Genomic DNA, 17,660 nt, shown 5'->3' on the forward strand with positions numbered 1-17,660 from the left:
CCTCTTTTTGATTATTATGATCTTTTAGATAATGACTTCAATGATTCCCTGTTTTGAGCATTTTTGTTTCTTTTTAAAATTAATCTTAATTTGTTTTTGTGATCTCCCTATTTGAGGTGATATCACGATATTCTGTTCTGTGACCTTGTGTTGTGTTGTGTTGGTATCTGATATTATTGATTTTCTGACCAATTTCCTTTAGTAATTTTTGTAGCTTTGGTTTGGTTTTTGCAAATCCTCTAAGATTATATTTATCTGCAAATTTTTTAATTTCACCTTCATATATGAGAGAGAGTTTTGCTGGATATATGATCCTTGGCTGGCAGTTTTTCTCCTTCAGTGTTCTATATATGTCATCCCATTGCCTTCTTGCCTGCATGGTTTCTGCTGAGTAGTCTGAACTTATTCTTATCGATTCTCTTTTTTAGGAGACATTTCTTTTATCCCTGGCTGCTTTTAAAATTTTCTCTTTATCTTTAGTTTGGCAAGTTTGATGATAATATGTCTTGGTGATTTTCTTTTTGGATCAATCTTACATGGGGTTTGATGAGCATTTCAGATAGATATCTTTTCACCTTTCATGATGCCAGGGAAGTTTTCTGCCAACAGATCTTCAACTATTCTCTCTGTATTTTCTGTTAACCCTCCCTGTTCCAGAACTCCAATCACATGCAAGTTTTTCTTCTTGATACAGTCCCACATGATTTTTAGGGTTTGTTCATTTTTTAAAATCCTTTTATCTGATTTTTCTTCAACTATATTGGTGTCAGTTGCCTTATCCTCCAACTGCCCTGCTCTGCATTCTAATTTCTTGATTCTGCTCCTCTGACTTCCTATTGAGTTGTCTAATTCTGTGATTTTACTGTTAATCTTTTGGATTTCTGAATGCTGTCTCTCTATGGATTCTTGCAGCTTATTAATTTTTCCACTATGTTCTTGAGTAATCTTTTTGAGTTCTTCAACTGCTTTATCAGTGTGTTCCTTGGCTTTTTCTGTAGATTGTCTTATTTCATTTCTGAGGCCATCCCTAATGTCTTGAAGCATTGTGTAAATTAGTTTTTTATATTCTGCATCTGGCAATTCCTGGATTGTATCTTCATTTGGGAAAGATTTTGATTCTTTAATTTGGGGAGTTGTAGAAGCAATCATGGTCTGCTTCTTTATGTGGTTTGTTAACGATTGCTGTCTCTGAGCCATCTGTAAGTTATTGTAATGATTTATTTTTTATTTGCTCACTGAGTCTTGTTTTGTTTTCTTTCAATATACTTAGATGGGCTACTAGATTGCGCTGTTTTGATTGTTGTAGCCTTTGAATCACTTATGTCCTATTACCAGCTTGTTTGGGCTGTTACTGGATATATATGCCTAAGAGTCCATTCACTATTCTTGAATAGAATAAGCTTAGGTGTTCCGATTTTTGGTCACCAAGTGTGTGGTGTAGACTGTCATCTATTAACTTCGAGGGGTAGTGGAAAAGTTGTGTGCACCAGATTCTAGTAGCAGCAGAGGGTCACACTCTGGCGGGGGGGGCAGGATGCTGACAGCCTTCCCCCATGTGCCAGTGAGGTAGGTGTGTCTCTATTTCTAAAACACTGGTGAGTGGGCTCTGCAGCTGTACCTTAGGCACCCAATGCATCTACCTCTGAAGATTGGTAGGCGTCAGTATCTTCAGACCCCTTTGGCAGGTGGCTAGGTGGTTTGGGTAGAGCTTCAGCCCTCAGTTCCCCGTTGTGGATCAGTGAGGGCTCTGTTTAATAGGTAGAGATATCAGACCTGGAAAACTTGTCTTTCCAGTTATCTGCTAAAACAACTACAGTCAGATCTCTATCAGAATTTCCTTTGCATTATAATAGCCACCTTGTTCCCTGTAGGGATGAAAGCCAAAGACTGCGCATCTCATATGCTTGGCTAGAGCTGGTTTTGTATTTACATTCCAATTTATGGAAATCAGGGAAGGATTTGTCATCCCTGGTTTTTAGTAGCTGCTTCTCTCAGGCCAGGAGAATTGGTTAGGAAAAGCAAAAAAAAAAAAAAAGCCCCCAGAGGACTTCACTCCCTGGCCCAGGAAATTCCAATGTTAATGAAGCCACCTGGGAAGGGAGGGAAGGGATCAGACAGATAGGAGAGAGTACCACCCAGGAATATAGACAAAGTTACTTATCTTGCTTGGTCGAGATTTCCCTGAGGGTCAGGCCTGCGTCCTGTGCTTGTGCTGTCTCAGAAGCCGCGGTCAACTCCTCCGCTCCCAGTCCAAAGCCCAACACCAATGTTCCCTGGCTGGGACACCACACTCCAGGCTCCAAAACCAGTTGCTGCCTCCAGGTGACTCCTCCTCCTGTCAGTCCCATTGTTGCGCTGCCTGCATGCACTGGCTGAGCTTCCCCCGAGGTCACTTCAGGGGGTTAGGGCTGCGTCCCATGTTTGCACCATCTCAGGAAGCCGTGCTCAGGTCCCCTGTGCCCAGTCCAAAGCCTGGCACCAAGGTTTTCTGACTGGGACACTGGCTCCAGGCTCCAAGAACAGTCGCTCCTTCTCCATGGTTGCTCATTCTCTCATTAGCCACGTCAGTGTGCAGCCTGCTTGTGCTGGCTGAGTCTCTACCGAGGTTACCCCAGGAGGCTAGGGGTTAGGGCTGTGTCCCATGCCTGGCCCACGACAGCAAGCCTCAATCAGCCCTGCCACTCGGCACCAGGGAACCACGAGGGCTCAAGACTGTGGAGCCAGACACCGGTTCCAGAAGTGGTCCCTGCTTCAGGGTGTGGCTTTTCGCTCCCTGTCACTCAGGTCAACTCTTTAGATTTGTGTTTGATGGCCAGGGCTTGTAGATTCTCATGTATATGATCGATTCACTTGTTTTTCGAAGTCTTTGTTGCAAGAGGGATCCGTGGTGGCTTCTACCTGGTCAGCCATCTTGGCCCGGCCTCAGCTGGAATCTTAATGGAAGAAGATTTCCAAGGCTTTCTTCCACACTGGTTGGTTTTGACCACCAACATTTAGATTAGCAGTTGAGTGCAAACCTTCTGTGCCATTCCATATCCGATATGTTGGTTCCACAATATATGCCAGAGATAGGACTAAAGCTAGATAATTACAAAAGAAATTAAACTCAGTTAAAAGAAGTAAAGAGTACTGTCATTAGGTTGGTTGCTTGAATGAGTAAAAGTAGTGATCTCACATTTTTTTTTTGAGTTTTCACTGAAAAGTTTTTTTGCACTTTATCTAACATCTTGATTTTTATTCCCATGAAGTAAATCTTTGAGAATTTTTATGAGGTTTATAATAATTGTTTCAAGGTACAGGGAATTAATAGATCATTTTTCAAATTGTGAAAAAAAATTATAAATTTTACGTTATGGGAACAGAGAGAGTTCTCTTACCCACAAGACAAAGTCATCTTATTAAATGTTAGAAATCTATGTGCTGTATAATCATAAATATATATATATATAGTTTTAATGCCTATAGTATATGTTAAACTATAACTAATCTTTAGAAGCAGCTTGCCTTGTTTCACATAATTGCATCTAGGTGATCAGGCTCACTGAAACACAGAAAATGTTTCAGTGAGCCTGATCACCTAGATGAACATGTCCTGTTTCCAAGAGCCCTCAGGACTTGTAACTCTGGCTCACTGATTCTGTGACTGTCTTAGCAAGGCTTCTATTTCAGCTTTGATGATGTTGCAGCACATACCGCTCTCTTACAGGATTGATGTACTCTGGCACACTCAGCCTATCAAAGGTTTTTTGCTCAAAGTAACTAATAAAATTGTAGATAAGCACTTTGAAATTTGTATGAATTGGAGTATTCATTTCCACAGTAAGTTGTGTGTTGCCCCAATTTGCAAATTTACCATTAAATCTACATAGCAATCTGTTAATGGTGTTCTGGGTTGTTTATTTTTGAGAAAATATAACCACCCGTGGGCTTTCTGACTAAAGAGTTGAGTCAAAGTGTTCAGCTTATTTTGATGCTATATTTTTCTAAGTGAAAAAAAATGTGGGAAACAAAAATAAAGTACATGTCAATTCATCTCTGCTTTTCAGCTGAAGTAGACTGGAATTCTGAGAAGCACAGAAATTTCTACTTTCTGCCCAAGTTTTTTCTGCATTAAAAATGAGGTAACAGCTGCATCGGTACCCAATCCACTTTTCTGGACAAGAACAGCAGTCAGAGTCTAAGAAAAAACAAAACAAAACATGATTGATGGCTCTGAACATTTAAAAATTTCAATGCTATTTACTCATTCAAAAATCATTTGTTTTTTATTCATATTTTCTACAAATTATTCTTTGAGAATCTACTGTATATGTTTACACCACAGCAGGCTATGTTCACAGAATATTAATGTGACCAAGTCAGAAATGATCTTTATCCCCATAGAGTTTATATTCTAGAGCTCTGGTCAGAATTACATAATTTCCAATCATGTATTAATTACATTTAATGATGCCTTTGGTAAGTATACAAAATATATTCATCATATTAATACAACATGTAGTAGGACATGGGATGGGAGAAAGCTAGAAAAGTCTTTTTTTTTTTTTTTTTTTAGTTTTTTCAGAAGAGATCCCAAAGCTGAGCTCTGCAGTATAAACAGGGTAACTAGATCAAGGATAGTCTTTAACGGAGAAAGCATTTTAACATATTTCCTGATTCAGAAAAGAAAAAAGTGCATTGAAGTTTTTCTGGTGGTACAGTGGTTAAAGTGCTCAGCTGCTAACTGAAACGCGAAAGGTTGGTCATTTGAATCCACCAGCTGATCGGTCAGAGAAAGATGTGGCAGTCTTTTCCCAGAAAGATTGTAGTCTTAGAAACCCTATGGGGCAGTTCTACCCTGTCCTATAAAGTTGCTATGAGTGGAGTATGGAGACTACCTCCCTGGAGTTCTATGATGAGTCCTGGAGAGAATACTGTAAGAAATAATTAGAAATGTACTTAATTCGGTGCAGACTTAAGTGAAGCCATGAGATAACAAAATATTACACATTAGTAAAATAAAATCTTTATTACTAAATAATTTTATCATGGTTTTGATCTTTATAAATACTTGCCTAGAGAAACTTGCCAATTATTCAATAAAATTCCCAAGACAGCCATCAGCAAAAGACATATTCCTCCTAAGATTCCAGAAATCAACCTCCATATAGTGGTCTGAAAAACTAGAAAAAGAGAAATAGGGCAAAGACTTAAAGAACAAACAAGAGACTAAAGTTTTTAAAAACAGAAGCCAATTAGAAAGATTCCAAAATTTTTTTGATTTTATAACACAGTTGTTTTGTCAATGAAATATTGAAAGATAGACATTCAACTCAGGACTCCACCCGATGCCAAGGTTTCTATGTGGTGTACTTTATTCTTCAGTGAGACTATCCATACATTTTCTGTGCTATCCTCTCCGTCTCTAGAAGACAGTAAAGCAAATTTACCACTATTTTTTTTTTACATTGGTAAAGAAGCTTCTAGAGTAAGAAGAGATCAATAGGCTCAGCTTCTGTTTTATGAACTTACATAACAAACATTTAGTTTTATTCTCTCAACAAAATAAAAAAGTGAAAAGTATGATTGCCATTGGGAAGATGAGAAAATTGAGGGTTCAAGAATAACATTATTTTCTCCCAGTGTCAAAGTGAGTAAGTAGCCATTTCTTGAGTAAGATATCAAATTAATTAAATGGTAAAAAAAAAAAAAAATTTTTTTTTTAGGCCCAGGGAAACCAAACCTGGTGGTGTAGTAGTTAAGTGCTACGGCTGCTAACCAAGAGGTTGGCAGTTCAAATCTGCCAGGCGCTCCTTGGAAACTCTGTAGGGTAGTTCTACTATGTCCCATAGGGTTGCTATGAGTCAGAATCGACAGCAGTAGGTTTTTGGGTTTAGGCCCAGAGTCTTTCATTTAACACTTTCTATCATTGTCATGGACAATAACACTATCTGGAGTGTGTCCTTCTGCTAATCTTAATGCAGGCTCTGCTCTGAGAAATGTCTTCCTGCTCATAGCTCTGTGGAGGTATTATAGCGAAGAGATGAGATAGAAACACTCTGGACCTGGTTGGAGACGTTCCACAACCAATGCGTGGTTAAATACAATGGAGAGCTGGATTTGTATTCCACTACGTTGAATTATGACACATAAACAACCTTTACAACAAGAACATTACAATTTCTCTTACCCAAAATTATTTGCTTTTGGACTTTCCCCCAGAAAAAATCATCCAATATAAATGCAGGATCAATCTTAGGTGATTCTGCATTAACATCAGCACACCCCCAAAGAGTGTTGATTTAATTACAATGGTATAATGAGTCAAATTCTAAATCGGGGTGATCTTTGGATATCACAATACAAATGGCCAATTTTGTAATAAACAGTTTGAACCATTGTGTCATTAATATTTGGCATTCTCTATTTCTGTGATAGAATTAAGTTGATCACCATTTAAACACATAAGTTTTCTTCTTTTTCAGAATTTAGCGGTACCTCTATCAAAAACAACTCTTTAAACCTGTTGAAAGAGCATCACAAAATGTTTTCTAGATTAGAGAATTTACAATCAGAAAATTAAAATCAATGTGGAAATACAGGCACATGGCTAGCCTAAAAACGTCCACTGCATTTATGCCTATTTCTCTTAAAGCTCTGCCCTGATACTAGTCATGTCCCTGAGATATCTTTCCTGGACATGTAATATCTGTATAATCTTATTGGGGAAATGCATACCTGCCATGAGAAATGATGCTCCAAGGCTGATGCAGGGAAGGCCCAGAAGAGTATTGTCTGGAGAAGAGCGCCGCTAGATCAGAGAGTTGAGCTGGAGGCTATGGAATTCAAAGGTGCATATGAGGAAATTTAAAAAGAAAAATTGCATATTTAAATAATGTTCTTGATCATCTGTTGGTGAGCCACATATGTGTAGTATGAGCAAGGAGCTGTAAAATGACCAGCTTCTAAAATGTTCCGGGTATCACAAAACAGGAAATTCTCACTGTATTTTTGTAAAACGAACCCTACGATTAGCACTAGAGAAGTGAGAGGGAGTCTTTTTTTATATGTTTTAACATCATGGTTATCTAGAAAATATATTTGGAAAATACCAAAAAAATAGACAAAGATAAATCTATTTAGAATAATATATCTACACAGGCTTGTATTTTAATCATAATAAATATTCACTTTGTGTAAAATACAATTTAAATCCTTTTACACATAGTAATTCATGACTATTAAAACGACTTGATAAGGAATATACTATAAAGACCCTTGGTAGTTGAGAAAATTGAGGTCCAGTGGGGCCAAGTAATTCGTCCAAGGTGCTTAAATTTGAAACCCAGGCAGTCCTGCTCCAGAGCACAAGTGCCATATATTTCAAACCAAGCCCAGCGCTCTGTGTCTATATTTTCTGCAGATTTTTATCTCTTTTCTTTTGGACAAAGTGGTTGGTTTAACCACCTCTCATTTCTGTGTTTCTCATCTCTGCCTCATTTAGATCAGCCAGGAGAGGCAAAGGTCAAAAAAGTAGAACCAGAACATCTTCTCATTACTCTTACAGGTTCACACCCATATACACACAAACACATGTACACACACACACACACACATACTTGGAGGTCAAAAAGTTAGAATCAGATTGTATTCCCATTTATGAATTTATTTATTTATTTCTTATTAGAATTCACTAAAAAGAAAAGATTTAAAAATCCACTCAGGATTTTTAATCTCCAACACTATTGTAACTTTCTCATCATAAAACCTCTTTAAACTAATGGTAAGTCTCTGGATGGCACGAATGGTTTGTGCTCAACTACTGACCTAAAGGTTGGCTGTTCACACCTGCCAGCAGCACCGTGGAAGAGAGGCCTGGCACAAATACTACAGCCAAGAAAACCCTGTGGAGCACTTCTACTGTACAACACATGCAGTGGCCATGAGTCACAATTCCCTTGACAGCAAGGGTCTTCTTTTTTTTTTTTTTTTTTGGTGTTAAGGGAATAAAATGGTATAAAAACCAAGTATGAAAGGATGGAGGAGACAAGAACAGTATAGGGACAACAAATATTAGTGTCTTAGAATGTAAACACTCAGGAAATGTTTGCTCTTATTGTGCAGAATAAGAAAAATGAAACTCAAGTATCTGAAGATTAGAAGCGAAACCAAATTGATTTGTCCTTCAAACCCCAGGACACTTTTTTTAAATACTTGTGTTTGCTTTCTGTCTTCTCTTTCTGGAAGGGAATCACCATGAGTTCAGAGATATATGTTTTTTTCAGTCTTTTATACCAAAGAGCCAGAAGAGTATGTGGTACATGGTAGAAACTCAATAAATGCTTGATAAGAGAATGAATACATGAATGAATGGTACAAAACATGACCCCGGAAAAAAAGTTTTTTTTTTTTTTTTTTGAGAAATTACCAGTCTGAGTAATGTTACTGAGACTTGAGATTTACCCTACACTTATGTTCATCCATTATGTTTACATCCATTTTTTTAAGAGCAAGAGAGACTCAAAGAACACTAGATATTTTTTGAGAGCCACCAAAATGATAGACTGTTCATAACTTCAAAAAAAAATTGAATTTAGGGGAAATAAGGACTATGTCGCTATGAGTTGGAATCAACTTGACAGCACTGGGGTTCTTTAAGGACTATGCAGGGGGCAAAAAATAATCATTAAAAGCTATAATCAATACCCTCAGAGATAAACATTCAGTTAAACCAGAAACACGTGTAGTCAGCAGGTTAAGTCTGAGAAATGGTCAATGGTGACTTAGCAATGTGAAGGTTATTATGACTTGACTGAAAACCATTTTGGTTGGAATTCTTATCGTTATCTCCTCTAACCCTCCCTGTAATGCTATTAAGTAGTTACTATTAGTATTCCTACAATAAACAAGAGAAAGAAAAAAGAAGATAAAATTAAAATATAGCAATTTGAAATTGAGAAAATTTCCAACAACTAAAAGGATACTGGGCTTGATTAGCTTATTCTACAAACAGAAAGTTCAAATGGCCAAAAAAAAAGCATTATTTTTCTTTTATATAAAAATAAATACATAGTTAATAAGATGTAGTTTGTCACTTATAAAAGATTACAAATTTTACTACTCTGCTTGTGAAAGCATAATACATAATACATGACATGTGGGTTTATAAATTGTTACCAACTATGGAAATGGAATTTAATATTTATAAATAGGAAAAAAGTTTCAAGTTCTAAGATTTCCAAATTGTTTATTCAAAATTGTGAAGGTGAAAAAAAATTAAAAAAACAAACATTCGACAATTAAAAAGTATTAGGTAAAGCATGATATGTTATAGAATATTATGTAGCCATTAAAATGAAAACTGAAATAATATTCAAAATATTGGAAAAATCTTGAGGTAAGTAAATGCTGACTTTCACGTCTTATGTCTGTATTCTTTGAATCAAAATTTTTCTAAAATTTACTCTAAGGAAATAATGAGAAAGGTGGTATGATTATTTACAAGGATGAATTTTCATTGTGATTTACAATAACATGATAATAATCATAATTGTAATAAACAAAAATGAAGAGAAATTGTAAAATCTTATATATCAAAAAGAAAAAAGTTACATAATCGAGCACAAGTATGTTATATTCAGAAAGTGTCAAGAATACATAATTGTGTTAAGAACAATATTATTTTTTGAAAACTGCCTATGATATAAAGAAATTACAGAGAAATATTATTCACATTTTATATTTGCAATATGTAACATTCTAATTGCATAAATATATAAATATGAATCTACCTTTTTCTACATATCCATAATAAATGACAGCTTTAGAATAAACCAGAAATAATTTTAGAAGTAAAGTTATTAATCTTTTTAAATGACATATATGTATATATATGTATTTCTATATAAATGTGTATGGGTATATAAGTATATTATATATGTATATACACACACACACACATGTATATTAGAGCACAGTTGTTAAGAGATTTGCTGCTAACCAAAAGGTTGAGAATTCAAATCCATCAGGCACGCCTTGCAAACACTGTGGGGCACTTCTACTCTGTCCTGTAAAGTTGCTATGAGTCAGAATCAACTCAATGGCAATAGGTGTGGTGTGTGTGTGTATATATATGTGTGTGTGTGTGTGTATATATGTAGTATACGTATACACTCAATTCAATATAAAAAGGGTTAGAAAATTCATCCAAATATTATTTTTGATAGATCTATTGATATAATTCCTTTTTCCCTTTTTCGAACTTTCTAACTTTATAATAAGTCATCAACCCTGACACAGAACATCTACCAAGCGTGGGCTGTGTGGCCTGTTGCAACCCAACAGTCATTGCCAGCTAACTGAGCCTGAGACCTTGAGAGGTTCTTGACTGCCACCTCTTGAGGTAAAGTGCTTAATTCCATATACTCCAGTTTCTACACGTGTGGATTAATGTTAAAAAAAATTAAAAAGAAAATACACAGACAAGTGGCATTACGATTCGAACAATTTTTTCTAATTGATTTTATTTTTGTTGCTGTTACACAATTATAAAAAGTCATTTTATCAATATGTAACAAGAACCACAATATCACTCACACACTTAGGTATTTACACTAGTGGAAATCTCTCCTAAAGAATTAGTTCAATACTTAGATATTCAAAAGGTTGATTGCACAAAGTGCTCATCACTGTGCTATTGATATCAGTTAAAATACGGAGGCAAACAACTACTCAAATGATAGGGCTATTGCCCAAAATGCCTATAATCATGTGTGGCCAGTAAATGGTGAAAATGAAATTAAAGTAGTAAAATAGAAACATTATAATGATAAAATGCTAAATGAAAAAAAATTTTGAACACGTGATGATGGCAGGTGTGTTTTTGAAAATTATATAAATAAGACAGCCACAAATTCATAGAAGGGGTGAATCCATGATTAATTTTCTTTATTTCTCAAATTATCAGTATTGGGATTCTGATATCTTACAGAGAATAAATGTGGTAAATAAAATCACTTTATGTAATATATATTTACTCACTTGAAAAACATTTAATTTCTGCATCTAAGACCATGTTGAAGGTGGTGTAATTCTTAAAAGTGCTAATCTGCATTTTAAGGATTAAAGATTATATTTGTGTTTATTTATGTGGAAAAGTCTGCATGTGCACTTGCAGTGTTTAATTTAATACATATTTTAGGCATCCTTTTAAAATATGAAGTAAAATCAAACAAACATGAAAAAGCCATATACCTATAGGTCCAAAACACTTGATCCCTTTGGTTCCAGATCCTTCAGGCATTCTTCTCCACCGCTGGGATGAAGTTTGAAGTCGCAACTCAGAGTAAGTCACCCTTTCTTCTCTCATTTCTGCAAAACAGAAATACATTGAAGACAACACAAGAGTTTTTTTTTTTATGAATTCATGGAGCAAAAGAATTCCATCACTGAAATAGAGGGTGCATAAAGAGATCCAGTTACAATTAAACTTTGAACGATTTGGAACCTATTTCACGTAAGACAATATCTTTCAAAACTGAAAATCATTGGAACACAAAAAAGATTTAGAAAATAAGTTGTTATGGGATATGATTTTGGAACAATTACTCAATTAAACTTTTTTTTTAAATTACAGATTACAGTGACAAATTTATGGCACATGTTGAATTCTTTGATACTCACCGCATAACGAAGAAAAGCCAAACTCTCTGCCTGCTGTGGGAAGTCCTTCCAGTTTCACAAAATCTACCTTCTTTTACGCCTTTATATTCCCTGACTTCTACCTCCATGTTCACGAGGACACCTAGATTACCTCTTCAATCGTGACCTATTCTTAAGAACCTTCATGCTGTCAATCAAGCATGTCTCTTTTTCTAGTGTATATGTTTTTTCTGCTATATTGCCCCATCATTATCAGGTAATTATTTAAAGTATGACTCAAATTCTACCTCTTTCAAGAAAACTTCCCAAACTTTTGGATAAGAATTCATCTCTTCTTCTTAAGTACTCATCTTGCTGTTTACTCTTCTATGTCAACTAGTCATCACCTTCTGCTTAGTTTTGTGCAATTGTCTCCACACTATGCCACACTAGGATGGCAGAAGTCATGTAGTAATAACTTTGTAATTGTCACAATTGCTTATTAGGTTCATTTATACCTGTTATGATCCTGAAAATTTGAATTTTACATCAAAGTAAATATTTACTATGTTAAATATGTCCTACATCAAAAGAAAGTTTAAAAGTATTTCAAGGCTTGAGAATAATTTTGGGACTTCAACGGTTCATAGCTATTGCATGTATTACTGAAAATCTAAGTCTAATAGAGGGTATTCTGTACGTTTTCCTATTGGAATACTTGGTTTGATCATTTTCTTCAAAGCTCTTTCTATATAGATGTTAAGTGTTAACTTTAAAAATGTGCTGTTCATGAGGAGAGAGAGGGGAGGGAACTACTGTGCTCTTTCATCAGAGGGAGAGCAATTAGGAATGTATAGCAAGGTGTATGTAAATTTTTGTATGAGAGACTGACCTGATTTGTAAATTTTCACTTAAAGCACAAAAAAAATTAATTAAAAAGAAAAGTCCTATTGATCTCATTTCTAAAGGTTATCATACTGAAGTTCAATATTGTCAAATCTGTCCTAGTCTACATATCATCTACCTACGGTCAACAGTTTGAATTCAGCAGCTGCTCCTTGGAAACCATATGGGACAGTTCTACTCTGTCTTATAGGATCATTGTGAGTTGAAATCAGCTCGATGGCAATGAGATTGGTTTGGTTAGGTTTTGGATAGTACTGGCTCAAGGATAGATCAACAGACCAGAAGAGAGACCAGAAATAGACTGCCAAATGTATGGTAACCTTGATTTTGAAAAAACATCCCTGCAATTCAGTGGGGGAAAATAATGATCTTTTCATTAAATGATGCTTAATAAAATAAAAGTAATTTTGATCTTTAATTTTCACATCATAAGCATACAAATATTAACTTGAAATACCAGTTCCAAAAGAAAATATATATCTTCATGACTGTGTGAATAGAAACACATTTCCAAATCAAGACCAAAAGAAAAAAAAAGAAAAAAGAGGAGGGAAAGAGGGGTAAAACAAAGCATAAATTAATTAGACTTTATTAAATTTACAAGATCTACCCTGAAGTATAATGTTGTAAGTGATAGGATAATATCTATATCCCTACAAGGAAAAGCAATTAATATGACTACTGTTCAAAGTTATGCACCAACCACTATGTCAAAGATGAAGAAATTGAAGAATTTTATCAAATTCTAGGTCTGAAATTGATCAAACATGCCATTAAATGCCTTGATAAGAGGCGGAGCCAAGATGTCAGAATAGACAGACTCTTCTGGAAAGCCCTCTTTACAACAAAGACCCGAAAAAACAAGTGAAATGAATATATTTGTGGAGAGCTGGTAGTCCTGAGCATCAAAGGCAAGCTTAGACAACGAACTGAGGGGCAGAGGGAGGAAGAGACTGTTCAGAAATGGAGAGGATTTACCGGACCTGAATCACAGGGAGCCCTCAGGCACCATTCCCGGAGCAGTGGTGACGGGGTGGTACTAGTGTTCAGCCGCAGTTTCCTCAGGGAGAAGCAGCCAGCCACACAGCCTACTCACACCTCTGGAACATGAGGAGAACCACACTCTTGGCAAAAGCTAAGTACCTGTGGCTTCAACAACTGAATCCCTGGGCCTGAGATAGACTCTGGTGAGCACCTACACCCATCCTCCTGGCCTTGCAGAAGGAAAAAATTTGCAACTGGGGGGAAAAAATAATTTGCTAGCTCCACAGGACAGAAGCGTGGACCTTGAGCACCTTTCTCTTCTGCATGGACCTGTGTGGGCCTATTTCAGGAGAATAGGCCCTTGTTGGCACACTCCAACCATCAGCTGTGCAGTGGAGAGGTGGGTATTTGATGTTTGACATTGCTTTGTCTATTAAATGAGGTTCTCACCTACCCACATCAGGGACCTAAGGACTTGTAGCTCCACTCAGGTCACTCAGCCATCTGCAACAGGGGTCCAAAGATAACTGTACCTCCCAGTCCTTACAACCAAAAACTTTGGGTGCCCATGGTCCGTCTGCAGAACCCACCCACCTGCACACTCTAGGGAATAGGGATGTGCTTTCCTCAGAGACACTCGGGGGTCAGTTCTCAGCCCCCTGCCTTGTTCAGAGCATGACCCCCTGCTGCAATCAGATACCAGTCTATATGCCAATCACCCATGCCCCTCTAAGACTGTAGGACAGAACCTGTACCACACACTTGATGATCAGCTACCTGGAAACCTGAGCTGAATTCATACCAGAAAACTGAATGGACTCCTAGACTGATATACCTGAAAACAGCTCTAGCCATCTGGGGACAGGACATCAGAGCTCCAAAGGCAAAAATAATCAAGCTAGCTCACTCACGCAACCCATAAGGGTATGCCAAAACAAACAAAGCAAGCAGCTATGACACAGTAAGCAAGCATAAACTAACACAATAACTTTTGATGGCTCGGAGACAAAGTCAATATCAAGTCACATAAGGAAACAGGCCATGATCACCTCAACAGACCCTCAAAACAAAGAATCCAGGGATCTTCTAGATGAAAGTGCATTCCTGGAATTACCAGATGCACAATACAAAAGTTTAATACACAGAAACCTTCAAGAAAAATTATGAAGGAAATGAGACAATACACAGAACAAGCCAAGGAACACACAGATAAAAAAAAATTGTAGACCTTAGAAAGGTTATTCAGGAACATAATGAAAAGTTTAATTAGCTGGAAAAATTCATAGACAGGCAGCAATCAGAAATTCAGAAGATTAACAATAAAATTACAGAATTAGACAACTCAATAGAAAGTCAAGGAGCAGAATTGAGCAAGTAGAAGCTGGAATTTCGGAGCTCGAAGATAAATCACTCAACACTAATGTATTTGAAGAAAAATCAGATAAAAGATTTTTAAAAAATGAAGAAATCTTAAGAAACATGTGGGACTCTATCAAGAGAAATAACCTACGAGTGATTGGAGTACCAGAACGGTGAGGGATAACGGAAACTACAGAGATAATTGTTGAAGATTTGTTAGCAGAAATCTTCCCTGATATCGTGAAAGATGAGAAGATACCTATCCAAGATGCTCATCAAACTCCACATAAGGTAGAACTTAGAAGAAAGTCACCAAAACATATTATAATCAAACTTGACAAAACCAAAGTTAAAGAGAGAAGTATAAGAACAGCGAGGGATAAACGAAAAGTCACCCACAAAGGAGAGCCAATAAGAATAAACTCAGACTACTTCGCTGAAACCATGCAGGCAAGAAGGCAATGGGACGACATATTTAAAAAATTGAAGGAAAAGAAGTTGCCTGCCAAGAATCATATATCCAGCAAAACTGTCTCTTAAATATGAAGGTGAAATTAAGACATTTCCAGATAAACACAAGTTTAGGGAATTTGTAAAAACCAAACCAAAACTACAAGGAATACTAAAGGAATTCTTTGGTTAGAAGGTCAATAATCTCAGGTATCAAACCAAGACTAGAACACTGGACAGAGCAATCAGATGTCAACCCAGACAGGGAAATCACAAAAATAAATCAAGATAAAAAAACGCTCACAACAGGGAAACAATGATGTCATTATGTAAAAGAAGACAACATTAAAACAATAAAGAGGAACTAAGAAATGTAGTCATAGATCTTTCATATGGAGAGGAAGACAAGGCAATATAAAGAAAGAAAAGTTAGGTTTAAACTCAGAAATACAGGGGTAAATATTAAGGTAACCACAAAGGAGGCTAACTCTCCTACTCTTCAAAATAAAATACAAGAAAAAAATAGAGACTAAGTAGAAACAAAATCAACAACACTGAATAAGAGGAAAAGACAATATAAAAAATAAACTACTCAGCAATTACTCTCTCCCAATGAGACAGCCCGCTTCCTCCCTCTACTCTCTCTTTTCTTGTCCATTTCACCAGCTTCTACCCCCCTCTACTGTCTCATCTCCACTCCAGTCATGAGATGCCAACAAAGTCTGAAGTGTCCACCGGTTCCAAAAAGCTCACTCCTCACTAGCATCCATCTCCAACCCATCGTCCAGTCCAATCCATGTCTGAAGAGTTGGCTTTGGGAATGGTTCCTGTCCTGGGTCAAAAGAAGGTCTGGGGGCCATGACCACTGGGGTCATCTAAGTCTGGTCTTTTTACAAGAATTTGGGGTCTACATCACACTGATCTCCTGCTCCTTCAGGGGTTTTCAGTGTGTTCTTTGTCAGGACACTCACTGGTTGTAGCTGGGCACCGTCTAGTTCTTCTGGTCTCAGGCTGATATAGTCTCTGGTTCATGTGGCCCTTTCTGTCTCTTGGGCTCATAATTACCTTGTGTCCTTGGTGTTCATTCTCCTTTGATCCAGGTGGGTTGAGACCAGTTGATCCATCTTAGATGGCTGCTTGCTAGGGTTTTAAGACCCCAGATGCCACTCTTCAAAGTGGGATGCAGAATATTTTCTTAATAGATTTTATTATGCCAATTGATTTAGATGTCCCCTGAAATCATGGTCCCCAAACCCCTGCCCCTACTACACTGCTCGTCAAAGCATTCAGTTTATTCAGGAAACTTCTTTGCTTTTGGTTTAGTCCAATTGTGCTGACCTCTCCTGTATTGTGTGTTGTCTTTTCCTTCACCTAAAGTAGTTCTTATCTACCATCTAATTAGTGAATACTTCCTTCCTTCCTCCCTCCTCTTGTAACCACAAAAGAATGTTTTCTTCTCTGTTCAAACTATTTCTCGAGTTCTTATAATAGTGGTCTTATACAACATTTGTCCTTTTGCAACTGACTAATTTCACTCAGCATAATGCCTTCCAGATTCCTCCATGTCATGAAATGTTTCACAGATTCAATGCTATTCTTTATCAATGTGTAGTATTCCATTGTGTAAATATACCATAATTTATTTACCCATTCATCCATTGACCGGCACCTTGGTTGCTTCCCTCTTTTTGCTATTGTAAACGGTGCTGCAATGATCATGGGTTTGCATATATCTGTTCATGTAAAGGCTCTTATTTCTCTAGGATATATTCCAAGGAGTGGGATTGATAGATCATATGATAGTTCTATCTAGGTTTTTAAGGAAGGGCCAAATTGATTTCCAAAGTGGTTGTACCATTTCACATTCCCACCAGCAGTGTGTAAATATTCCAATCTCTCCACAGCCTCTCCAACATTTATTATTTTGTGTTTTTTGGATTAACATCAGCCTTGTTGGAGTGAGATGAAATCTCATTGTAGTTTTGATGTGCTTTTTTGTAATGGCTAATGATCGTGAGCATTTCCTCATGTCTCTGTTAGCTACCTGAATGTCTTCTTGTGAAGTGTCTAGTCATATCTTTTGCCCATTTTTTTAATTCGGTTATTTGTCTTTTTGTAATTGAGTTTTGCAGTATTGTGTGTATTTTAGAGGTCAGGCTCTGATCAGAAATGTCATAGCTAAAAACTTTTCTCCAGTCTGTAGGTAATCTTTTTACTCTTTTGGTGAAGTCTTTGAATGAGCAGAGCTGTTTGATTTTTAGTAGCTCCCAGCTATCTAGTTTTTTCTTCTGCATTCTTAATAATGTTTTGTATACTGTTTATGCCATGTATTAAGGCTCCTA

General features: G+C 36.7%; 1 long non-coding RNA gene across 1 annotated transcript; it reads right to left on the bottom strand.

Moving 5' to 3' along the window:
• Nucleotides 1-4,553: 4,553 nt before the first annotated feature.
• On the bottom strand, nucleotides 4,554-17,657 carry LOC135231241 (uncharacterized). Its single transcript, XR_010321907.1, has 3 exons — nucleotides 11,233-17,657; nucleotides 6,718-6,815; nucleotides 4,554-5,162 (listed from the first exon to the last, which is right to left on the bottom strand). It is a non-coding gene; the product is annotated as an uncharacterized LOC135231241 (long non-coding RNA).
• Between the last annotated feature and the right edge of the window lie 3 nt (nucleotides 17,658-17,660).

The sequence above is a fragment of the Loxodonta africana genome, chromosome 4 (assembly GCF_030014295.1).
Source record: "Loxodonta africana isolate mLoxAfr1 chromosome 4, mLoxAfr1.hap2, whole genome shotgun sequence".
In the NCBI taxonomy this organism is placed as follows: domain Eukaryota; kingdom Metazoa; phylum Chordata; class Mammalia; order Proboscidea; family Elephantidae; genus Loxodonta; species Loxodonta africana.